We start from the raw sequence: 26,685 nt of genomic DNA on the forward strand, positions 1-26,685 counted from the left end.
AGAGAATTTTGATGGTCGATTTGATCGATTCCATCTTGAATTTTTCGTTCTTGATATAGCAATTCAGTCTTTTTAAATTTATGATGGTGCGGAAGGTGCCGTCTGGTTTGGTTACCAGGAAGAGAGGCGAGTAGAACCCCCTGCCTCTCTCCTGTGGGGGAACCTCCTGTAGGACTTTTTTGTCCAACATACTCAGAACCTCCTTTTCGAGGGCGTCCTGTTCGTTTTTTGACGACCTTATCGGGGTAATTATGTATTTTTGCGGCGGGAGAGAATAAAAGTTTATCCTTAATCCCGATCTTACAAGATTTATCAGCCAGGGATTGTTGGATATTTTCTCCCAGGCTGGGAGGAAAAACCTTAGTCTCCCTCCCACCCTGGGCCCACAGTCACTTGGCGGGTTTTTTATCCCGGGACGAGTTACCGAAGATGAACCCCCCGTCCCTTCTTCTGTCTTCCCATTTTTGGTCTCTCGGGGGTCTCCTCTGGAAGAACTTTTTGTTCCGAAAGGACCGTTTAAAGCCTGTGGCGGTCACAGGTCCTAGGTTTGGGAAGCCTTTCTTTTTGTCGCCTGCCTTTTCGAGGATGTCATCCAAGGTTTCCCCGAAGAGGAATTTTCCTTCACAGGGAATGGCGCATAATTTTATTTTTGTCTGGAGATCCCCAGGCTAACATTTTAACCATAAAGCTCGTCTAGCTGCATTCGACAAGGCTGCTGTTTTAGATGACAATCTTATCGAATCAGCCGAAGAGTCGGCCAGGTAGGCTGCCGCCCCTCTTATCATTGGCATGGATTCCAGGATTTTATCTCTGGGAACCCCTTCCCTTATCTGTCTCTCCAATTGGTCTATCCATACCATAAGAGCTCTGGAGGTACAGGTTGCCGCTACCGCCGGCCTGATGTTTCCCCCTGCTGATTCCCAGGTGCCCTTAAGTAGGGTATCCGCTTTTTTATCTAACGGGTCTTTCAGGGTACCCATATCTTCAAAGGGGAGTGCAAACTTTCTTGAAGCTTTGGCTATCGCCACGTCTAGTTTGGGGGCCTTATCCCATGATGTGGATGCTTCCTCCTCAAATGGGTACTTCCTTTTGATGGAAGGAACCGTGGAGCTTTTCCTATCCGGTTTTTCCCATTCTTTATCTATGAGGCCTTGGACGTTCTTATTTAACGGAAATACCTTCCGTTTTTTTTTACTCAGTCCCCCGAACATAATGTCCTGGACTGATCTATCAGTCCGGGGGTCTTCCACCCCCATAGTGGATCTTACCGCCTTTACTAAGGCATCCACTTCGTCCAGGGGGAAACAATGACGACCTTCCGTCTCCTCATCGGAGGATGACGAGTCGGTATTTACAGTATGGGAGGTGACTTCCCCTGACGATAAGCTGTCTGATTGGGACTCTATCACCACGTCCCCCTTCCTTCCCTTCCTTTCCCATTTTCTGGATGAAAGGGCACTCTGAATTTCTACGCGGATTACCGCCCTTAGGTCTGCGGCATGATCCGGGGTTTCACCGCCGAGGACCTCCTGTATACAGGAGTCACACAATTTTTTCTCCCAGGGCGTTGGTAATGGTTTCCCACAGGTGGGGCATTCCCTGTTCTTGGTCTTTTCTTTCTTCTTTCCCTGATAAGGGAAAGAAGTCTATTACAATGGGGAACATTCACGAAGATCCACTTACCCCTCATGCGCGGTTGCAGGTACCAGTTCTGGAAGTGGATCCAAATCCCTCACTGGGCGATCCACGGCAGGTGACTTGCTCCTTGCAGTAGACTGCTGCGTGGAGTGGCTGCTGGACCTGCTCCCCCGTCCGTCTTTATCCTTTTGGCGGCGCTGGTGATGCTGCCTTTGTTGCTGCTGCTGCTGCTGCTGCTTAGGCTGCTGTAGCTCCTCATGCTGGTCGCTATCCATCGCGCCTGAACGCTTACAGCTCGGAGGCTGCTTTAGCGTTCCCAATTTGAATAAGCCGCCCTGGCGTCACCTGTCTTCCCGGCCTGCACCGCTCTTCCCCCGGGGAGTGCGTACTGCGCATGTGCCGACCGCGGGGACCCGGAAGTTCCTCATTCTACTTCCGGGGCAGCGCCATCTTGGTACACCTGTGTACCCGGCGCTGCCCCTATCCGGCATCCCCCGGCCCCTACTCCTCCCGGAGCGGCGGCCCGGTCCTCCCCGCCCGCTCACCCTGGACAGCCCCTCAGCTGCAGCGGTGGCGGCTTCGGCAACCGACCCCGCCGCGACAGGGGCCTTCCCGCTGTCTGACCGCGGACGGGGCGGTCCCGGATCTTCACCTTCCGGTAAGCGCTGCGCTCTTGCTGCCGTGGTTCACCCGTCAAGGACAGGAACCCAACTGGGGGCGGAGGAGAGGTGCCGCTCTTTTGTCTGTAGGTTCCTGTCCTTGATGGGCGGACCCCCTCTCTCCGTGGTGCTGTCATGGGTGAGGGAGAAAAGAGAGAAAGAGAAAAAGAGAGAAAGAGAGAGAGAGAGAGAGAGAGAATTTTTTCTGTCCGCCAGAAATGATTTCAGGGTTAAATTTCCACCTGACTTCATTCCTCCGGGCATGCGCACTATAAAAATGTGGATCCTGCAGTACAGAAAACATTACATGGTCCGTCCAGGCATCTCGGCGGACGCAAAAAAATTGACGGATCCGCAAAAAAACGGATCCAATGGATGGCCATCCGTCAAGATCTGCCGGTAATGCAAATCAATGGGGCAAAAAACGGATCCGCCCAAAAAAATGGCGGATCCGTTTTTTTGCAAAAACGGCGGATTTTGACTGATGGTCAAAAACAGAAGCGTGAAACAGGCCTAAGGGTAAAGTAATCAAGTGCATTAACACGAAGGGCAATATGTCTATTCCCAATGGCTTTGATCCAGTTGGAGAGGTCAACAGTAGAGTTGAGCGAAACGGGTCGAAAAATTTCAAAAGTCGCCGACTTTTGGCAAAGTCGGGTTTCATGAAACAAAATCCGACCCTAGGATGAGGTCGGCCACGAGGTCGGCGACTTATGCGCCAAAGTCGCGTTTCAAAAGTTTGTTTTGCGCTCTTTTTCAGCCAATCAGGATCCACGGACACTGTGGGCAACGTGATGACAGACAGGGGTCACCACCATCTTTCAGAAGGGCATGCAAGTGATTGGCTTGCTTTGGTGGGCGTCACAGGGGTTATAAAAGGGCGTGCACGCCGACCGCCATCTTACTTCTGCCGATCTTAGCATAGGGAGAGGTTGCTGATTCTGTAGGGAGAGCGTTAGGCAGGGAAGAAGAAAAAAAAACTGCTTCTGCTGCTAGCGATTTTGCCTGTACAACACACCAGTCACTGTGTGTGCAGTGCAAGGGGAGGCTATATTGTGGTGGATCAGCGGTGTTGGTTGTTAGGCTGCCTTCTAAGGCTTCCTGACAGCTGCATTGCTGTTTACCCACTGCTCTGCAAACTGCTTTTTTAAAAGCAATCCCAATTATTTTTTTTGTCCTGCTGAGGTACTGAGCGTGCATTTTTTCACACCATACAGCGTCAGTGGGCCTCACACAATCCAAAAGTGTCCAGTGTCCACTAGTGTCTGCAGAAATTCAAAATCTCCCTTATCCAGTAGTCACTTTTTTCACACCTGTGCCATCGAGCCTGTGACATAGCGCTCTGATATTCAGTGGGCCTCACACAATCCAAAAGTGTCCAGTGTCCACTAGTGTCTGCAGAAATTCAAAATCTCCCTTATCCTGTAGTCACTTTTTTCACACCTGTGCCATCGAGCCTGTGACATAGCGCTCTGATATTCAGTGGGCCTCACACAATCCACAAGTGTCCAGTGTCCACTAGTGTCTGCAGAAATTCAAAATCTCCCTTATCCTGTAGTCACTTTTTTTACACCTGTGCCATCGAGCCTGTGACATAGCGCTCTGATATTCAGTGGGCCTCACACAATCCAAAAGTGTCCAGTGTCCACTAGTGTCTGCAGAAATTCAAAATCTCCCCTGTCCTATAGACACCTTGTACCTTGTTTTACATTACTATATAGTTTGTTGGATTTTGTCTACATTTCTACCAAAAATGAGGAAGGCTGGTGGAAGAGGCCGTGGAATTGGGCGGGGGTTGGCAGCTGGTAATGATGGTGTTGGTGGTGGATCTGATGGTAGTGGCAAAAGCAAAATAGGACCGAATGCAGGAGGTGTTGAGCCTGCGTCATCGTCTGGCTCCACAAGGCCTCGAAGGCTTAGTTTTCTAGGAGATGGCAAACCGCTTTTAAAACCAGAGCTTCAGGAAAAAGTTTTGTCTTACATTGCTGACTCAGCCTCCAGCTCTATCGCCTCCTCTTCTTCAGTTGTAAAAAATAAAAGCACTGAGTCGTCATTGGAGGCTCATGTTCATGAACCACACCTTTCCTTGTGTCCTTCACCCCAACCAAGATTGAAGGATGACGCAGGCCATACTACTGATTACTCCATGGAGCTGTTTTCACATACCATGCCTGGATTATCAAGTGAAATGGTGAATTACCCAGGCCAAGATGAATCTGACATGGAGTGCACTGATGCACAGCCGCTGATGGATGATTCTGCTGGTACATTCACTCAGAGCACTACATTGTCCTCGCAGTGTACAGAGCCAGATTCTGACCCTGATGAGACTCAGGTGCCCCTTCCCGCACACTATACCACCATACACGGTGACACAGAGGAAGGTGCACATGACATTGAAGAGGAGGTGATGGATGACCCAGTTGTTCACCCAGATTGGCATCCATTGGGGGAAGAGGGTGCTGCTTCCAATAGCTCAGATGAGGAGGTGCATCCACAGCAGACATCGACATCGCAACAGCTGTTATCTGGCAGGCCCGGAGCACTCCAAAGACAGGTTCCAAAAATTAAAAGAGTTGCTGGACAGCTTGTCCAGACGGTCAAAAGATCACAGCGTGCTAGGCCGCAAAATGTCTGCCAAAGTAGGAAGAGTGCAGTGTGGCACTTTTTTGAACAAAATCCTCATGATCAGGCCAAGGTTATCTGTAAGAAGTGCGCAAAGACCTTTAGCCGAGGGAAAAATCTGAAAAATTTGAATACCAGTTGCATGCTTAGACATTTAACCAGCATGCACTTGCAAGCGTGGACACAACACCAAACCTCAAGTGCCACATGTGCAACTGATCACAAATAAGGTAGTCAACAACGCTACATTGTTTCCCCCACTGTAAGCCCACCGGTTAGCACAGCAGCAAATGTTGAGGTGTCGTTGCAAGGCCACAGCAGTCAGGGAATCCCACTGTTATATCAACGAAATACTGAATCTAGGCCATCAGAAAGAACACCAACTCCATCACCATCATCAACCCTCTCTCAGTCCGCCCTGTCCACCGCTACTTCCACCATATGCAGCTCTCAAGTCCAGCTCACCCTCCCAGACACTATGAGTAGGTCAAGAAAGTACTCAGTCTCTCATCCGCGTACACTGGGTTTGAACGCCCACATTGCCAAACTAATCTCGTTTGAGATGATGCCCTATCGGTTGGTGGAAAGCGCAGCTTTCCGTGAACTCATGGCCTATGCAGTACCATGCTATGACCTACCCAGTCGCCACTTCTTCTCTCGCAAAGCCATCCCAGCCCTCCACCATCATGTAAAAGACCTCATTGTCCATGCACTCAAGCAGTCAGTGAGTGGATAGGTGCACCTCACAACTGATGCATGGTCCAGTCGGCATGGCCAGGGCCGTTACGTGTCCATCACTGCGCACTGGGTTAATGTGGTGGATGCAGGGTCCACAGGGGACAGCGGTGGTGGGACAGTGCTGCCTAGCCCACGGTATAGGAAACAGTTGGCTGTAGGCGTTCGACCCTCCTCCTCCTCCTCCTCCAGAAGCGAAAGCTCGTCCACAGAGCGCAGCCGTACGAGCACTCCATCTGCAGCTGCCACTGTTGCACATGAGGTGTCCCCCTATCAAGCAGCTAGTGGAAAGCCTCAGCAGGCTGTGTTGCAGATGTTGTGTTTGGGCGACAGACACACCGCCGAGGTGCTGGCCGAGTACTTGAAGCGACAAACTGAGTCATGGCTGGGCAGTGTACATCTTGAGGCAGGCAAGGTAGTTAGTGATAACGGCCGTAATTTTGTGGCAGCCATAGCCCTTTCAAAACTCAGCCACATGCCTTGCTTGGCTCACACCTTGAACCTGGTTGTGCAGTGCTTCCTCAAAAATTATCCGGAGTTAACAGCCCTGCTCCAGAAGGTGCGAAGACTGTGCGCGCACATCCGCCGGTCGCCTGTATACTCTGTTCGTATGCAGAAGCTGCAGCGATTGCTCCACCTTCCCAACCACCGCCTCATTATCGACATTGCAACAAGGTGGAACTCCACCCTGCACATGGTGGAGCGGCTGTGCGAGCAGAGGCAGGTCATAATGTATTTGTGGGAGGATACACGGCCAGGCACTTTGAGAGCAGACATGGAGTTGACAGGTGTGCAGTGGTCGAAGCTGAAAGACCTCTGTAAAGTCCTTCAGTGTTTTGAGGAATGCACACGGCTGGTAAGCGCAGACGACGCCATCCTAAGCATGAGCATCCCACTTATGCGTCTGCTCATGCAAACTTTGACGCACCTTAAGGAGCAGGCGTCTGCAGCCAATGTTGATGAGGAGGAAGAGGAGGAGGGAATCCTTGATGACATTCAGCCATTGTCTGCTCAGGGACCTCTCCTGGACGAGGTGGAGGAAGAAGAGGAGGAGGAGGATGATGATGGGGATGATTACTTAGGGGAGGAGGATGCATCTCGTGGGGCAAGTGAAAATGTTGGCGTGGCAAGGTCTGGTACAGGGTTTGTGCGTGACTGGAGGGATGTGGATTTGCCAGAAAGTGCTCCTCCACCCAGCACTCGCAGTGCATCATTGACACCGGGAACATTGGCCCACATGTCAGATTATGCCTTGCAGATCCTAAAAAGGGACCCCCGCATTGCCAAAATGATGAACGATGACGACTACTGGTTGGCCAGCATCCTGGATCCACGCTATAAAGGCAAATTACAAAACATCATGCCACAGGAGAACCTTGACCTAATATTGGCTAATAAACAAGCAACTCTGGTAAATCGGTTGCTTGAGGCATTCCCAGCACACAGCAGCGGTGATAGTTCTCACATGAGCCGTACGGGCCGGGGGCAGCTTGGCAGAGGTGTCCATGGTGAACACAGCAGAAGTGGCATTGGAGACAGGGGTTTCATGACAATGTTGTGGACTGATTTTTCACGAACCGCTCACACAACTGGTAATACTGCATCGATGGAAAGTGACAGGAGACAGCAGTTGTCAACTATGGTTACAAACTACTTTTCCTCCCATATCGATGTTCTCCCACACAGGTCATTCCCCTTTGACTATTGGGCCGCTAAACTGGACACCTGGCCTGAATTGGCACAATATGCCTTACAGGAGCTCGCTTGCCCAGCTGCAAGTGTGCTATCGGAAAGAGTCTTCAGTGCAGCTGGATCAATCCTGACAGAAAAAAGGACCCGTCTGTCAACCCAAAATGTGGATGATCTAACCTTCATTAAAATGAACCATGCATGGGTTTCCAAGGATTTTGTCCCACCTTCCCCTGATGACACATAGGGTGACAGAAAAATGGCTTGCTTTGGTCCACCTCTTCCTGGGACTTGACCTATTTCGCCTTTTGCATCAGCTGAATATCCAACATCAACATATGCCACTTTCTAAAACTCCCTAACTGTGCTGCCTCCCCCCCCATGGCCGGGGTCACCACCTAGCGCACGACACCGTGCGAGTGCCGTTGCCCTGGACAGGTGGGTAGGCCGACTTGGGCGCGGGCACTGGCACAGGGTCCCTCATAGTGCAATCAAGTGTCTCTGACGGTGGTGGTGCACACCCGCCGTCAGACACACCGTACTATGAGGGGCCCAGTGCCCTTACCGACGCCCACGAGTGGGCCCCCCTTGCTTGGGCAGGGCCCCAGCATTTGCAATCTTTACCTCTCCCTGCTCCTCCGCTGTGTAGTCTGGGCCGTCAAATCCATACTGTGCCTGACACCATCTGAGCCTGCCTCCTGATGTATAGACATATCTTTTGAATGTGTACGCTATCCATACATGTTATCCGGGGATACGGTACCCTTTCTCACCTTTGTGCAATCACGTGCAAGCCATACTGGGCCTAACACCGTCTGAGCCTGCCTCCTGATGTAAAGACATATATTTTGAATGTGTACGCTATCCATACATGTTATCCGGGGATACGGTACCCTTTCTCACCTTTGTGCAATCACGTGCAAGCCATACTGGGCCTAACACCGTCTGAGCCTGCCTCCTGATGTATAGACATATATTTTGAATGTGTACGCTATCCATACATGTTATCCTGGGATACGGTACCCTTTCTCACCTTTGTGCAATCACGTGTAATCCATACTGAGCATGAGAACGGCTGGCGAGCTGTTAAGCAAGCTACAGCACCTGTGGTTTGCACACGTAAGTTTTTCATTTTTTCAGGAATGACGGTTAGGCCTAATTCCGGAACTGCGGTTGACCTGCACTTACTGGGAAATCATCGTTCGCGGGTAATAATTGTAATCAGTGATCCCCATCACTAACGTTGTTCAGCGGGTTATCTGCACCTGTAAGCGACAAACGCTGGCCTTTTCAGTGTAGCGCACATGCAGCCATGGACATGTAAGGGCATGACACACCAGTTATTGGCCAATCTCATGTGCCAGAGCCTCACGTGTCCCTCTAGTAAGCCGGACTCGGACCGCGGGGCATGACGGAGTCTCGTTCGTTAACGGAATTAAGATTGCAATGTGTGCATCTGTTCTGTAGCTGGCATGGTTGAGGTTTCCCAGGTGGAGTCGAATTTAACCGTAGGCTCCACTCCTGGTGGTGCCCTTCTGGACATTCCTTTAAGGTTCAGCTTTGCAACCATACTGCCCACGTAAAACAAACACTTTGCCTTCATGAACGCTGTTTGGAGGGTCATGACTCGTGGGAATAACGCCACCCAATCAGTTAACCTGCTAGAGAGATCCTTCGTTGCTCCCAAGCATGACATCACACTCCCTAGGAGGAAGGTAATGCCACTGTGGCGACCGTACTCCTGGGGGCGACACAAGTGCACTGATGCCCAGCCACTGCTCGATGAATCTGCTGGTACATTGACCCAGACCACTACATTCCCCTCGCACGCTACACGGCCTGAATCTGACCCTGATGAAACTCAGGTTACCCTTCCCATATACAGTTCCATCTTACACGGTGACAAAGAGGAAGCTGCAGATGAAAGTGCAGGTTCGGCCCACCCGCCATCAGACACACCACCGTACTATCAGGGGCCCTGTGCCAGTGCCGTCGCCAACTAGTGGGCCCCCCCTGCTTGCTCAGGATCACAGCACTTGCAAGGTTGAAATACTGTGCAGTGAGTAGAAGATGGGGACGACGAGGAGTCCAGACTAGTACCGGGATTCCCTAGCCAGGAGACTTATTTGATTGTTTTCATTGTTGGGACAGCAATTTTTGGGGAGCACTATACTCTGGAGAATGATAGATGGGGCCCACCATACACTGGAACATTCCAAAGCTGGACATCAGACACTGGAGCAGCATTTACAGGGCCCATTATACACTAGAGCATTAGAAATGGGGCCCATTATGTTTGGAGCATTAATTGGGCCCATTATGTTTGGAGCATTATTTGGGCCCATAAGACAGTGGAGCTTCATCCATGGGGACCAACATATACTGTAGCATTATGTGGAGCTCATCATATACTGTTTCAAACATTATATGGGACCAATGATTCTGTATGGAGAAATAGATGGGCCTCGTCATGAGATGTAAAAAGTGAAGTATTTTTCATTGTACTATACCGCTATTTCTCTGCCGTATCGGAGCATGATGAGTTGTGGTATGTGTTAAAGGGGCGCTCTTTCGCCCAGGGCACATGAAAACCTGCAGCCAGCCCTACCCCCCCACAGCTTTAGCCAAATAACCGCCATTTTTCAGTGCGTAACTTGTATTATGAAGTTAATTAAGGTTGACGAGCTTAAGTAAGAAGAATTGATGCTTTTGGCATTCAAATGGGCACTGTAGGTGTGTTTCCTGTCCTCCTCTCACTGCCGACTTTTATTCCCCATTGACTTACATTGGGTTTCGTGTTTCGGGACGACCCCGACTTTTCCCTATAATCGGCCGATCTTGCTCGACCCGACTTTTGGAAAAGTCGGGTTTCACGAAACGAAACGCGACCCTAAAAAAACAAAAGTCGCTCAACTCTAGTCAACAGTAAATGTTATCAAGTGCATGAAAAACAATTAACAATGGCGTGGCAGGGTTATTAATAATGCCTTTGTAGACTTTTTCTGCTTTAGGTTTATTTAAATTACTACTTCCAGATATTCTGAATGTTATTTTATGGTCGGTTATAATGTTGATATATTGTATATAGTTTTTAATTACTCCCTATTTATAATATCTTTCTATTGATATGTTCATCACTTTTCGGGTAGTGATAGTAAGTGGGTTTAAGAAATTTTACTGCACAGCTACTGTAAATAATGGTGGTTTCTAGAACTATAATCTGTGAATTGGTGAATTATTAGAGCTGGCTACAATACATGCAGTATAATAGTTTTTTGAGGCATGACAGATGTCATTATACAGGTATTCAGAATGTGGATACGAACTTAATTATGGTTTACTTTCCACATTCCCCATTATGGGATCCTCATTGCAGGATGTTTAGCAACTGTTATTTTGCTGTAGTTACTGTATTATCAATCATAACTTGGTAGCATGGCATTGATAAAATTAATCTGTCGGAGCTCTGGAATTTTAATTTTTATTACTTGTGTGTCTTTCCATAGCATGTAGAAATGGTTGATGGCTTTATTAGGCATGGTTGATGGGGGTCGAGTCCATTTTAGGTGTCAAATGGCCTCTCTGGTGGCGGTTTAGGAGTCAGGTGGAAGTTGCAGGCAAGTTAAGGTGGACTCATTTTAACTAATAGAGGATGTAAAACCTCATGGTGGTGAACAGGCTCGGCTTTGGTGGCCAGCCTCAAGGACGTTGTAATGGTAACGTCAATCAGGGGTGGGCACAGTGGTTAAGCACAGGAGTGAGGATAATAGGGTCATTGGTGCCCTGAAAGTTTACTGGCTCTGCTTGAATGGCAAGCCAGTGCGTGCCACCCCTTTATGGCTGTCTGTCCTGGTTCTGTATGTCAGACATCACAGTACTTGTGAATTCCAATGTACTAGCACTTCACCTGACTCCTACTGTGATTGTTTTAATCCTGTGATTTAAATAAAGCTGTGGTCATTTTGACAACCAAAATAATGTGTTGTGCATTTATTCTAGTTCCTAGGTTTACTGTAGTTATGGTGGTTTTAAGATGGAGTGGGGGTCCGTCCCATATCCATAAGTCATGTAATCTGGAAAGGCGAGCCACATTTCTGTCTCTGCGGGTGATCCCATCCACTATGCTGTAACATCTGGACGCTGCACAAGTACACAACGTCGAACCCACAGTGATTACTGATCGTGTGCACCTACCCTCAGAATCTGTTTCTGTTTTTTGGTCTAAAAGTGTCCACTTTTCTGTGGCTGTTGGGACACACAGACACGTTCAGAAAAAAACCCATCACCTGTGGAATTGATTTGAGCTCCATTTCTGTCATTACAATCTATGGCTCTATACAGGATTCAGGCAGAACGCATCGGGAGCAGTAAAGAATGACAGTGTGAACAGGCCCTAATGTAAGACACAGGCATTAGACACACGGTAAATTACAGATCCCCATTATGGCGACACTAGACATATATACACTATACATGTACACACATCATATATACACTTTATAAATATAGAAACACTATATAAAGTATATACAGTATACACACGGATACAGTATGTACAAACACAGTGTATAAAGTATACAGTGTGTACACTTTATACATACAGTATATTTCACAATATACTGCACACATGCAGTATACATATACAATATACATGGACACATACTATATACTGCATGTACATACACAAATGCACCACAGATATACACAATCATACTATATACATGAAAATTTTAAATATATAAAATTCTAAAATAAGAATGGTATTGCAAGTCTGACATTGAAAAGTACTTCATGTGTACATTCAATTAGAAATATAAGAGAATATAGTTACCTTGAAGTGTATGTATTTCAAAAGGTCAAAATGGTTTGCATACAGTCGGAAGTAGTCCATAATTTTGGAATTATGCATATAATTTGGGAAGTCCTCTGGGATAGGGTAATCACTGAAGCACATCATTTCCTTTGATGTATTTATAATAACAGATTTGTAGATACTGGCTCTAGAATCCTCTGGAATTTCCTGAAGGAAAAAAAAAAGTTAAGTTGTGATTATCTATATTCTAAAACTGTGGTAATCTAATCATCTTTTTATGTGTCAAGTGGCTTTGCTCTTTATAGATTTTTTTAAAGCATGTCCATCACTTGCTTAAAGTAAAAAGCAAAATAAAAAAATACAGAGCTTTAGCATTCCCCATTTCAGTGTCAGCTCTCCTTCACAGCTTCCAGCGATCGTTTACAGGCGGCAGTGGTGACATCACGTCTATAGTGCATGTGACTGCTGCAGCCAATCACTGGACTCGGCGGAGATGGAATCCAGAGTAACTCTGCTGCCTCATTATAGCGAATAGATCCATCGGGGGTTTTATCTGTCACGTCTCTCGGAGATTTAGATGGAAAGCCTAAAGTAAGCGCTTAGCGTAGAGAGTCAGATAAATGTGATCCCAAATGTTATGTAAAATGTTCCCAATAAAAGCTTCCACTTAATCCACAAAAAAGCAAGTCCCCACTCAGATATGTTGTAATACTGTATGTTAACAGAAATAAAGGGGCTTTCACATTACTGGTAGCATAAAGGCTCTGGAAAAGCAAAGTGGCTTCTCGCTCCCCTAAAGAAATTCAGCAAATTCTCCGCTCCCAAACCCAAATACCCCCCCTCCCTTCTGAGCTCCAGTGTGCCTATACCACTTTTAGCAGCCACATGTGTGGCATTTCTGTAGTGATGAAAGATCGCCTAATTTACAGGTGCGTGTCTCCAGAAGCATGAGCAGGTCACAACTTACTGGTCACTACAAGGGCAGTTTGCAATTTTCACTCGGCAACATCTACAACTGCTTGTTTCTGGAAAACACCCATGGAGTCAAAATCATCACTACATCTGTAGATAAATTCCCAAAGGGTTATAATTTCCAAAATGGGGTCACTTGAGGGAGGATTCTGCTTTTCTAACACTTAGGGGCTCTGTATATGGCGTCCGCAAACTGTTCTAGGAAAATCTGTGCTCCTGGAGGCAACTAGCGCTCCGTCCCTTCCAAGTCTCTCCGCATGGATAAGCAGTACTGTACAGCCACATATGGGGTATTTCTACACTGAGCAGAAATTTTGGTGCCATTTTTACTTTATTCCCAGTATGAAAATATAAAATTAGGGGCTAACAATTTTGGTGGTAAAAAACTAATTTTTTCTTCACTGCCCAATGGTATAAAATTCTGTGACACATCAGTGGTGTCAATATAATCACTGCACCCCTAGATTAATTCAATGAGGTGTAGTTTGCAAAATGGGGTCACTTATGGGGGGGGCTTCTGCTGTTCTGGCACCTCAGGGGCTCTGCCAATATGTTGTGGCACCTACAAACCAGTGCAACAAAATCTGCACTGTAATATGGCACTACTTCCCTTCTGAGGTTTGCACTGTGTCTCAAAAGTAGTTTTCGACCACATATGAGGTATCGGTGAACTCATGAGAAATTGTAAAACAATTATTGGGGTCCATTTTCTTTAGTTACCCTTGTGAAAATACAATATTTGGAGCTAAAAAAAGATTTTTGTGTGAAAAATGTGATATCTTTATTTTCATGGCGCTCCTTCCCATCCGAGACCTGCCATGCCCCAATAGTACTTTTACTCCACGCTCCTGCGCACTCAAGAGAAATTGCACAACAAATTGTATGGAGCAATTTTTCTTATTATCCTTATGAAAATGAAAAATTTTGAGCTAAAAAGATTTATCTTGGAAAAATGTGATTATTTTTATTTTCACGGCTTTACGTTATAAACTTCTGTGAAGCACCTGTGGGTTCAAGGTGGTCAATACACATCTAGATAAGGTCCCTAAGGGGTCTAGTTTTCAAAATGGTGTCACTTGTTGGGGGTTTCCACTGCTTAGGTACATCAGGGGCTCTCCAAACATGATATGGCTTTCACTAATTATGCCAGCAAATTTTATATTCAAAAAGTGAAATGGCGCTCCTTCCCTTCCGAGCCCTGCCGTGTGCCCAAACAGTAGATTTCCTCCCATATTTGGGGTATTGGCATACTCAGGATTGCACAACAAATTGTATGGTCCATTTGCTCCTGTTAAAAGTAAAAAAAACAAAGGAAATGTTTATTTTTTCCTTCCACATTCCAAAAATTCCTGTGAAGCACCTGAAGGGTTAATAAACTTCTTGAATGTGATTGAGTACCTTGAGGGGTGTAGTTCTTAGAATAGTGTCATTTTTGGGTATTTTCTGTCTTATAGGTTCTTCAAAGTCACATCAAATGTGAGGTGGTCCCTAAAAAAAATGGTTTTGCAAATCTTGTAAAAATGAGAAATCGCTGGTCATCTTTTAACCCTTATAACTTTCTAACAAAAAATTATGTTTCAAAAATTGTGCTGATGTAAAGTAGACATATGGTAAATGTTATTTATTAGCTATGCTGTGTGATATGACTGATTTAATACCATAAAAATTACAAGTTTGAAAATTTTAGTAAAATTTTTCACAAATAAATGCAAGTCATAGCAAAGAAATGTTACCACTATCATGAAGTACAATATGTCACGAGAAAACAAACTCGCAATTAGTGCGATTCATTGAAGTGTTTCAGAGTTATGACCACATAAAATGACAGTGGTCAGAGTTGTAAAAATTGGCTTGGTCAGGAAGATGAAACAGGCTTCAGGGTGTAGGGATTAAAGGCATCAAATTCCCAACTGACATATTTGCAGGCAATAGCCATCTAAGAGCCACAGCAAATGTAGGTCCGCATAGGAGAGATTGGTATAGTTGAAGCTGCCTTGCAGCTTCTGAACCCACAGACAGACTACATAAAAATATACTGCTACTGTATATACAAATGTATCTCTATGTCCCTGTATTCTAGAGGTGAAAGTTAAGTTTTGAGCTCAGCTCTCCCCAGTGATCAAATTCACAACCTACATCACTGCACTCAGCAGCTAAAACAAAGAACCGCAGCCTACACTGACCCACAATGAGGTTTTTGTATACATGAAGCTGCATTGCAGAGAGATGGAAATACACGGCTGTGTACAGATCTATGTACTTGTATTTTTTTTTCCCTCTAAAAAACACTTCTTCTTCCTATAGAATTAAAAAAGAGCAATTACAATAATGACATTTTTAATACTTTTAAAAAAAAAAAAATATATCACAAATAACAGACATATTCGGTGTTCCTGTAATAACAACTATGCAAATAAAGTCCGTGGAGCCTCATTTAAGAGTCTCAAACAAGGGACTAGCCAGATCTTCCTCCAGGGAAGGACCCAGCCAAGGGGTGGCTCCTTTCAGAAACCACCATTACCACCATATTAAGTGGCCCTTTAATTCAACATCCAGCTCTTTACGAGTTTACAGATATGACAAGGGAAATACCAAGGCCAGGTATCCATCCACAGACAGCTGTTTCGGGGTGTTGCCCCTCATCAGTGTGGAGTAGGATTCTGGCTAGGTGGGAGCAATGCCTAGTAGACCAACATCACGAAACAATCACTGACCTCAGGGAGACCAGTCAAAGAAAACACGGGACTAGCCAGATCTTCCTCCAGGGTTTGAGACTCTTAAATGAGGCTCCACGGACTTTATTTGCATATTTGAATTTCCCAGGGAGCATTGCACCTAGGATTTCACTGATTGAGCGCCTTTGCCGGCTGCCGCAGTGTTTTCTTTGACTGGTCTCCCTGAGGTCAGTGATTGTTTCGTGATGTTGTTTTGTGATGTAACAACAACTGACAGCACATCGATCACATTATGGTGATTGATAAAGGGCATAAAATAATGTTGTGAATATTTTTCCATATTTAATTAATAAAAATTCTCCTGCCCACTGTGCACTGAAAGACGTTGCTGAACTGTTGCGGTTTGGTGCTTTTTTTCCTCTAGAGGCTTATGTGACCCTTCGAGACATATGACGTATATATACGCCATGTATGTCGTGTCTCCCCGCGTATGTGGGCTCCAGCGGTGAGTCCACATATTTCCTGGCTCATGACAGCTGATTTCATTAGCCGACATGTGCCCCTAACTACCTTGGGTAGAATCACGATCCACCCGTGGCTGTTAAGTTAAATGCCTGCTCCATCTGCAATAAGCTTCATGTAATTCATGACCTCTTTCTCTCTTGCCTTCTACAGCCTCACAGAAACATGGCTCACACCCTCTGACACCGCCTTTCCTGCTGCGCTGTGTTTTGGCAACCTCCCCACCCACACTCCTCGCCCCATTAACAGACACGGTGGAGGACTGGGGCATCTCCTTTCTTCTAACTGCACCTTTAACTCATGCCCACCTCTTTCCTCCCTTATCCTCCCCTCTTTTGAAGTCCACTCTGTCTGCATCTACTCTCCCTCCAACCTCCAAGTGGCTGTCATATACTGACCTCCGGGCCCGGCCACTGCCTTCATTGACCAATTCTCTACCTGGCTTCTTCACTTTCTTTCCACTGACATCCCCACTATCATCATGGGTGACTTCAACATACCTACTGACATCCTTCAGTCAACAGCCTCCAAACGCCTGTCCCTTTCCTCATCTTTTGGACTTGCTCAGTGGTCCTCCTCAGCCGCCCACACAGATGGACATACATTAGCCCTGGTTTTCACCCATCTATGCTCTCTTATCTATCTTCACCACCTTCCCTCTATCTGACCACCATCTACTCATTTTCTCATCCCTGTCCTCACCTGTCACCCATGTCCAGCAACATACGCACTCCCGCAGAAACCTCGCACACAGACACCAACACACTCTCTGACTCTCCTACCACTGGCATCCATATCCTCACTCCATGACAATGCCACTGCTTTCTACATTGCCACTCTTGCATCTGCTATCGACCCTCTCGTTCATGGCAGAATGTGACGTATCAGACAACCCTATTGTATTACAAATGGATATATGATCTACGGAGCCTTGCCCCATTGGGCTTAAACGAAGAACTATTGTTTTCAGGCTTTTAAAAGCAACTATAATGGAGTTGTTCAGGAATGGTTACTGCAATTCTTTTTCCGGCCCTCTTTGTGTGTGTGCTTTTTCTTAGTATTGTGTTAATTTAATTATGTGTATTCGGAGGGGTTTGATATTCATTCTATGGAAAATCCTGTTTGTTGGATTAATGTACCCTTATTCAACTACATGTGGCTTTATGAAAATAGATTTTTAAGTGTTGAGTCAGTCTACTTCCTGTAATTGGGTTGGCACCAAATACAGTTCCTAGTATTCATAGTGACTTGTTCACTAAACATTATGGTTTGTGACTCTGTGTCCACTCATTCTATACAGATCTTTTTGGTCAGTGGACACTTTTTTATGGGTTTCTCCACCAATATATAGTATGCAATGTGATGGAGATACCTAGCCTCCTCTTCAATCTTCTTTTTGAGACTTGCCCCCATGCTACATCATAGAGATGCGATAGTATTTTCCACTGCTTCTTATTCAGGGCTGGTTGGCATCAAATACAGTCCCTATATGGGTATTCTTTTTTATAGGCGAAGTCTTCCTTTTTTGTAGGAAGAGTCTTCATCAGAATGTACTTTCTCTCTGCTATATGTGATCCTCTATAGGCAAGCACTGTGTTATCCCTAATCCACTTTTTGTGGACAGGATTACATTAGTGAAACGAATATAATAAAACCAGTGGCGCTGCGTTTAGGGATATACAAGCTGCAAATTATCAGACAACACCACCTTTTTGTCTGACTGATAAAACAAATTAAAATATTAAAAAATAATTGCGCTAATATAACCCACTAGAATGCAATTTTTCACTCAATAGCGATCCATAGTAAAATTAACCAAATAATCTCAAAAGACAGAAATATCTCCCAGAAGTTTATGTGGATAGCGCAAATAAAGAAATCTCCTAAAACTGTTATCAAGATAATAATGATAATAATAATGCCAGCAACCGTGGGTCTCTTAACACGAGGAGACAATTTAAATGACCGTCCAGGTCACTGTTCACAACACGTGCGTTATTAAAAGTTCAACTTGCACAAATGTTTCTCCTACCTTACCACTATAGGCTGGGATGATAACGCATTCCACAATGCCAATGCTGTATCTGTAGAAAATTCAATAGAGATTTCAGCTGGCGGAGAGACGCTCTCCTCCTGTGCTCCTACGTGCTGGAGTGATGGTACGTTCCCAAATGGTGACGATCACATAGATGTTTAGGAAGTAACGGATAAGAAATAAAGTGTCCACCTCTGATGTGAGTAGGTAACGGGCAATGCTCCGGCCGGTAGCAATAGCCCAAATCTCCAATAGAAATCGCCGATAAAGAGCGGGTCCAGCGGCGGGAGATATGAAAAAAGCCGGCAAGGTGCAGGACCTTGCGTGACGTCACTATCACGTGATGAACTACGTGATCTGCTGAAATGACTGACAGGACCAAAAACCAATCCTACGCGTTTCGGAGGCTTACTGCTTCCTTCTTCAGGGATGATCCATGTCATAGAGGTGACACTTATATATCCAATCGAAAAAAAAAAAAAAAAATTTATTGAAAGCGAATAGTTCAATTTTGCTATTTAAACCATTAGGTATAAGAGTATTCATTTTAAAAATCCATTCGCTTTCTTCTCTTGACATCTGCGCAATAAAATCGCCTTTTCTCCAGCTTTTTTTGACAGTCTTAATACCAGTTACCAAAATGTCCTTAATAGAGCCTCCATGATGCTTACAGTAATTCCATAATTCTATGGAATTACTTGTCCATGTGGTAAATTGTATAAAGGAAGAACTATTCGCCCATTACGTGCACGAATTGCTGAACATCTTCGTAACATTATTAATAAATTTACTGGACATCCCCTTTCTAATCATTTCTGTAAGCATCATGGAGGCTCTATTAAGGACATTTTGGTAACTGGTATTAAGACTGTCAAAAAAAGCTGGAGAAAAGGCGATTTTATTGCGCAGATGTCAAGAGAAGAAAGCAAATGGATTTTTAAAATGAATACTCTTATACCTAATGGTTTAAATAGCGAAATTGAACTATTCGCTTTCAATAAATAATTTTTTTTTTTTTTTTTTTTCGATTGGATATATAAGTGTCACCTCTATGACATGGATCATCCCTGAAGAAGGAAGCAGTAAGCCTCCGAAACGCGTAGGATTGGTTTTTGGTCCTGTCAGTCATTTCAGCCGATCACGTAGTTCATCACGTGATAGTGACGTCACGCAAGGTCCTGCACCTTGCCGGCTTTTTTCATATCTCCCGCCGCTGGACCCGCTCTTTATCGGCGATTACTATTGGAGATTTGGGCTATTGCTACGGGCCGGAGCATTGCCTGTTACCTACTCACATCAGAGGTGGACACTTTATTTCTTATCCGTTACTTCCTAAACATCAATGTGATCGTCACCATTTGGGAACGTACCATCACTCCAGCACGTAGGAGCACAGGAGGAGAGCGTCTCTCCGCCAGCTGAAATACCTATTGAATTTTCTACAAATACAGCATTGGCATTGTGGAATGCGTTATCATCCCAGCCTATAGTGGTAAGGTAGGAGAAACATTTGTGCAAGTTGAACTTTTAATAACGCACGTGTTGTGAACAGTGACCTGGACGGTCATTTAAATTGTCTCCTCGTGTTAAGAGACCCACGGTTGCTGGCATTATTATTATCATTATTATCTTGATAACAGTTTTAGGAGATTTCTTTATTATTTGCGCTATCCACAAAAACTTCTGGGAGATATTTCTGTCTTTTGAGATTATTTGGTTAATTTTACTATGGATCGCTATTGAGTGATAAATTGTATTCTAGTGGGTTATATTAGCGCAATTAATTTTTAATATTAGGATTACATTAGTATTGACAGTTTGACATCTTTTGATGTGAGTGGTGGTATCAAAAAGTTCCTTGTGGATTTTATATCCATCAGGACTATTCCTATGCTTATATGTTTCCCACCTCTCCTTGTTAACATCGGTTTGTAGCTATGTATTGAAGGTGGGCAATTTCTCAAATGGTAATTAACATTCTTGGCCTACAAGGGTAGGGGTGACGCCTCCCCTTATTATATATATTTCCGTCTGACTACCTGTGTGATTCTCTGATTATTTTAGAGACTGTCATTGACTCAACCTTTTTTCAATTGATGGTTGATCTTCTTTGGAATCTTTCAGAGATTCTTCTTTTTCATGATATCCTTTGTTCTGAAGGTAGATACAGTTATATCACAACCTTGTCTATATTTATCGACTCAACTAACAGGTGTAACTCTAAGGGCCACTAGGCCATTCATATGTAACAACTGGTATCTACACTCACTGGCCACTTTATTAGGTACACCTGTCCAACTGTGTGTTAAGACTTAATTTCTAATCAGCCAATCACATGGCGGCAACTCAGTGCATTTAGGCATGTAGACATGGTCAAGACAATCTCCTGCAGTTCAAACCGAGCATCAGTATGGGGAAGAAAGGTGATTTGAGTGCCTTTGAACGTGGCATGATTGTTGGTGCCAGAAGGGCTGGTCTGAGTATTTCAGAAACTGCTGATCTACTGGGATTTTCACGCACAACCATCTCTAGGGTTTACAGAGAATGGTCCGAAAAAGAAAAAAAATCCAGTGAGCGGCAGTTCTGTGGCCGGAAATGGCTTGTTGATGCCAGAGGTCAGAGGAGAATGGGCAGACTGGTTCGAGCTGATAGAAAGGCAACAGTGACTCAAATTGCCACCCGTTACAACCAAGGTAGGCAGAAGAGCATCTCTGAACGCACAGTGCGTCGAACTTTGAGGCAGATGGGCTACAGCAGCAGAAGACCACACTGGGTACCACTCCTCTCAGCTAAGAACAGGAAACTGAGGCTACAATTTGCACAAGCTCATCGAAATTGGACAGTAGAAGATTGGAAAAACGTTGCCTGGTCTGATGAGTCTCGATTTCTGCTGCGACATTCGGATGGTAGGGTCAGAATTTGGCGTAAACAACATGAAAGCATGGATCCATCCTGCCTTGTATCAACGGTTCAGGCTGGTGGTGGTGGTGTCATGGTGTGGGGAATTTTTTCTTGGCACTCTTTGGGCCCCTTGGTACCAATTGAGCATCGTTGCAACGCCACAGCCTACCTGAGTATTGTTGCTGACCATGTCCATCCCTTTATGACCACAATGTACCCAACATCTGATGGCTACTTTCAGCAGGATAATGCGCCATGTCATAAAGCTCGAATCATCTCAGATTGGTTTCTTGAACATGACAATGAGTTCACTGTACTCAAATGGCCTCCTCAGTCACCAGATCTCAATCCAATAGAGCATCTTTGGGATGTGGTGGAACGGGAGATTCGCATCAGGGATGTGCAGCCGACAAATCTGCGCCAACTGTGTGATGCCATCATGTCAATATGGTCCAAAATCTCTGAGGAATGCTTCCAGCACCTTGTTGAATCTCTGCCACGAAGAATTGAGGCAGTTCTGAAGGCAAAAGGGGGTCCAACCCGTTACTAGCATGGTGTACCTAATAAAGTGGCCAGTGAGTGTATGTCTCACCATATGACAGTGGGACACTGGTTGAGGCCTAATTTGTATTCCTGTGACCAGGGTTTCAGTGTCCACACTATCAATATGTACAAATATTCGTTTTATGCTGTTCTGATATTGGTATTTTTGTGATCAGTGTTATCATATTCTTACTGAGTATTAACATATGCAAAAAATCTTTTGTCTAATATGGGACAAATTTTCATTTGATGTTGCTTTGTCCTTGGAACTTTCGTTCCCAGTGCTTCAGTGTCCTTATTGACTATTTATATATGTTATTTCTTTTTCCAACAGGATATTAACATCTATTTTTGGTGATTTCTCTGTAACCATGTTTAGAGGCATCTTAGTTTTAATTTAAGAATTAAAACCAGAAGGATGAATACAGACTGTGCCCTGCTACCTGCCACCATCGCACTCTAACAAGCATCTCTATTCTTCCGACAGGTATGTCCATCCACCCAGCTCTCCTGCTCTCCTGCTGTCTGTCTATGAAGGACACACAGTGCGTCACCCAGCTTTGCACATAGACTTGCCTCTGCACCTAGCATTCACATGGTATGTCCATCCACCCAGCTCTCCTGCTCTCCTGCTGTCTGTCTATGAAGGACACACAGTGCGTCACCCAGCTTTGCACATAGACTTGCCTCTGCACCTAGCATTCACATGGTATGTCCATCCACCCAGCTCTCCTGCTCTCCTGCTGTCTGTCTATGAAGGACACACAGTGCGTCACCCAGCTTTGCACATAGACTTGCCTCTGCACCTAGCATTCACATGGTATGCCTTTCAGCTAACCCCAGCTTACCCCAGTGTTATTTATGACCTTGTTTACTCTGGCTTGATCATATACATCTGGTCCACTCTTAATTGTCTGGCCAAGATGAGCAGAGACCACTCCTCTCTGCTTCACACCTGACTGCACTTAGTTGTACATATATTGCAGAGTACAAGTCTGCATAGACTTCAGTCTGCATTGTGATTGCTATAAGTGTGTGCTAGAAGTGTGAAGATTAATTTAAGAATTAAAACCAGAATTGAACCAGAAGGGAACTGAAGGTAACTGGACACAGTCACTGTAAACAATGTTTCTGTTTGTTTTCACTTTCACCCCAATAATCCTTCACTTTCTGCTAATTCCCCTAATCCCTACTCCTAGTAAGGAACTGTTCATCTCTTCTTCAATCCTCCCCATCCACCTCACCTCCGCCTCAAAACTGTTCCTTAACATACAATCCTCTGTCTCCAAACACAGACAGCCCCCTCATGCCCTCTCCTGCTCCCACCTGCTAACACTTTCTCTGCTCCTTCTCACTGCTGGTGATATCTCTCCAAATCCTGGTCCTCCTCACCACATTCCCACAGTCATTTCTACCTCCCATCCACACTCTATCACAACCTTCCGTAACCTCTCCAACCTTATACCCATTCACCCAGCCCCCGCTTCCCCAGTCCCACTAACAGGAGCTCTGTGGAACGCTCGCTCTGTCTGCAACAAGCTTTCCTACATCCATGATCTTTTTGTTACTACCAAACTCTCCTTCCTCGCCATCACCGAAACCTGGCTCACCCCTTCTGACACAGCCTCTCCTGCTGCACTTTCGTATGGCGGCTTCCACCTTTCTCACACCCCCCGCCCCAGCAGCAAACATGGTGGAGGAGTTGGTTTTCTCCTGTCAGATACCTGCTCCTTCACCCCAATCCCACTGCCACCCTCTGTTACCCTCCCTTCCTTTGAGGTGCACTCTGTGCGCATCTACTCCCCCTCCAACCTCCAACTGGCTGTCATCTACCGCCCCCCAGGGCCAGCCACCACCTTCTTTGACCACTTCACCACCTGGTTACTTCATTTCCTTTCCGCGGACATCCCTACTATCATCATGGGCGACTTCAACATCCCCATTGACACTTCCCTCTCAGCTGCCACTAAACTTCTATCTCTCACTTCCTCCTTCGGCCTCACTCAATGGTCTTCTACAGCCACCCACAAAGATGGCCACACACTGGACCTCATCTTCACCCGCCTCTGCTCCCTATCTAACCTCTCTAACTCACCTCTTCCTCTCTCTGACCACAACCTGCTCACATTCTCTTCCCTCTTCACTCCATGTCTACAATCCCCACCCCACAAACTTTCACACCCTCGCAGGAATCTTAAACACCTTGACCTACACTCATTCTCCGAATCCCTCCTCCCTCTTACAGATATAAGTTCCTTACACAATGCGGATGACGCTGCCGCTCTATATAACACCACAATAGCTGTAGCTTTGGAATCCGCTGCCCCACTTACACATACCAAAACTCGCAAAATCAACAGACAGCCCTGGCACACCAGCCTGACCAAAGAGCTGAGGCGAGCTTCCAGGGCTGCTGAGCGCAGATGGAAAAGATCCCACTCCAACGAGCATTTCATCGCATTCAAACAGTCCCTCACTACTTTCAAGACCACACTCGCCACAGCTAAACAAACCTACTTCTCATCTCTCATATCCTCCCTGTCTCACAACCCTAAACAGTTATTCAACACCTTCAATTCTCTCCTCCGCCCCCCAGCACCTCCTCCCTCCCCACTCATCTCAGCTGAAGACTTTGCCTCATTTTTCAAGCAGAAAATTGATAACATCAGGGACAGTTTTGGTCAACAACCCCCAGAGCCCTTCCTCCCGACTTCCCAGCCCTCCACCTTCAAAACCAACTTCTCCACCATTACAGAAGATCGACTCTCCACTCTACTCTCAAGATCACATCTCACCACCTGTGCACTCGACCCGATCCCATCCCACTTCATCCCAAACCTCACCACAGTCTTCATCCCAACCCTAACCCATCTCTTCAACCTATCACTAACAACTGGTGTTTTCCCCTCAAGCTTTAAACATGCCTCCATCACACCTATCCTCAAAAAGCCCTCTCTTGACCCATCCTCTGTATCTAGCTATCGCCCTATATCACTTCTCCCATACGCCTCCAAGCTACTGGAACAACACATCTACCTTGAACTGTCCTCCCATCTCTCTTCTTGCTCCCTCTTCGACCGCTTACAATCTGGCTTCCGGTCACACCACTCCACTGAAACTGCCCTTACTAAGGTCACCAATGACCTCTTAACTGCCAAGAGCAAGCGACACTACTCTGTCCTCCTCCTCCTGGACCTGTCGGCTGCCTTTGACACAGTGGACCATTCCCTATTATTACAGACCCTCTCATCCCTCGGCATCACAGACTTGGCCCTCTCCTGGATCTCATCATACCTAACAGACCGGACATTCAGCGTCTCCCACTCACACACCACCTCCTCACCTCGCCCCCTATCTGTCGGAGTCCCACAAGGTTCAGTCCTAGGGCCCCTGCTGTTCTCTATTTACACCTTTGGCCTGGGACAGCTCATAGAATCTCATGGCTTTCAGTATCATCTTTATGCTGATGACACACAGATCTACATCTCTGGACCAGATATCACCTCCCTACTAACCAGAATCCCTCAATGTCTGTCCACTATTTCATCCTTCTTCTCCACTAGATATCTGAAACTCAACATGGACAAAACAGAATTCATCATCTTTCCCCCATCTCACGTGACCCCCCCTACGAACCTATCAATTACAGTAAATGACTGCCCACTCTCCCCAGTCCCACAAGCTCGCTGCCTCGGAGTAATCCTTGATGCTGATCTCTCCTTCAAACCACATATCCAAACCCTTTCCACTTCCTGCCGACTTCAACTCAAAAATATTTCACGCATCCGTTCATTCCTCACCCAAGAATCTGCAAAAACCCTAGTCCATGCCCTCATCATCTCTCGCCTTGACTACTGCAACCTCATGCTCTGCGGCCTCCCCTCAAACACTCTCGCACCCCTCCAATCTATTCTAAACTCTGCTGCCCGACTAATCCACCTGTCCCCCCGCTATTCCCCAGCTTCTCCCCTCTGTCAATCCCTTCACTGGCTCCCAATTGCCCAGAGACTCCATTACAAAACCCTAACCATGACATACAAAGCCATCCACAACTTGTCTCCTCCATACATCTGTGACCTCGTCTCCCGGTACTTTCCTGCACGCAACCTCCGATCCTCACAAGATCTCCTTCTCTACTCCCCTCTTATCTCCTCTTCCCACAATCGCATACAAGATTTCTCTCGCGCATCACCCCTACTCTGGAACTCTCTACCACAACATATCAGACTCTCACCTACCATCGAAACCTTCAAAAAGAGCCTGAAGACCCACCTCTTCCGACAAGCCTATAACCTGCAGTAACCACCGATCGACCAAACCGCTGCACGACCAGCTCTACCCTCGCCTACTGTATTATCACCCATCCCTTGAAGATTGTGAGCCCTCGCGGGCAGGGTCCTCTCTCCTCCTGTACCAGTTATGACTTGTATTGTTTAAGATTATTGTACTTGTTTTTATGTATACCCCCCTCACATGTAAAGCGCCATGGAATAAATGGCGCTATAACAATAAATAATAATAATAATAATAATAATAATAATAATAATAATAATCTTAGTTGTGTGGTATTTTTATATTATCCATTTGGTGAGGTACTCCCATTAAATAACTATTGGTAGATTAATTCACCAATAGTGATTTATAGTTGTACTCTAGGCCATTTTTGCTGGTGTTACTACCTTTCAAATATTAGGATCTCTTGTTATCTTAGACGGGCCCACAGTGGGAGTATTTGCTTCTATCAAATGAAAACATACCAGAGATTTGCCTCTTATAGTAATTTAATGCGGTGTCTATAGGTCTATATAAATGTAATAAATTGCTCATATTTATATTGAACTTACTTAAGCATTGTTATACTGTATATGGCGTCTTATT

General features: G+C 45.6%; 1 long non-coding RNA gene across 2 annotated transcripts in view; it reads right to left on the reverse strand.

Annotated features, from left to right (window-relative positions):
* Positions 1–26,685, reverse strand: part of LOC141065763 (uncharacterized) — a 121,173-nt gene that overhangs the window by 26,187 nt on the left and 68,301 nt on the right. For both annotated transcript variants that reach the window (XR_012226419.1, XR_012226420.1), the window contains one exon: positions 12,178–12,366. This is a non-coding gene — a long non-coding RNA (uncharacterized lncRNA). The remainder of the gene's footprint in view (positions 1–12,177; positions 12,367–26,685) is intronic.

The sequence above is a fragment of the Dendrobates tinctorius genome, unplaced genomic scaffold, assembly GCF_039654945.1.
Source record: "Dendrobates tinctorius isolate UK_male_01 unplaced genomic scaffold, ASM3965494v1 ptg000012l, whole genome shotgun sequence".
Classification (NCBI taxonomy): domain Eukaryota; kingdom Metazoa; phylum Chordata; class Amphibia; order Anura; family Dendrobatidae; genus Dendrobates; species Dendrobates tinctorius.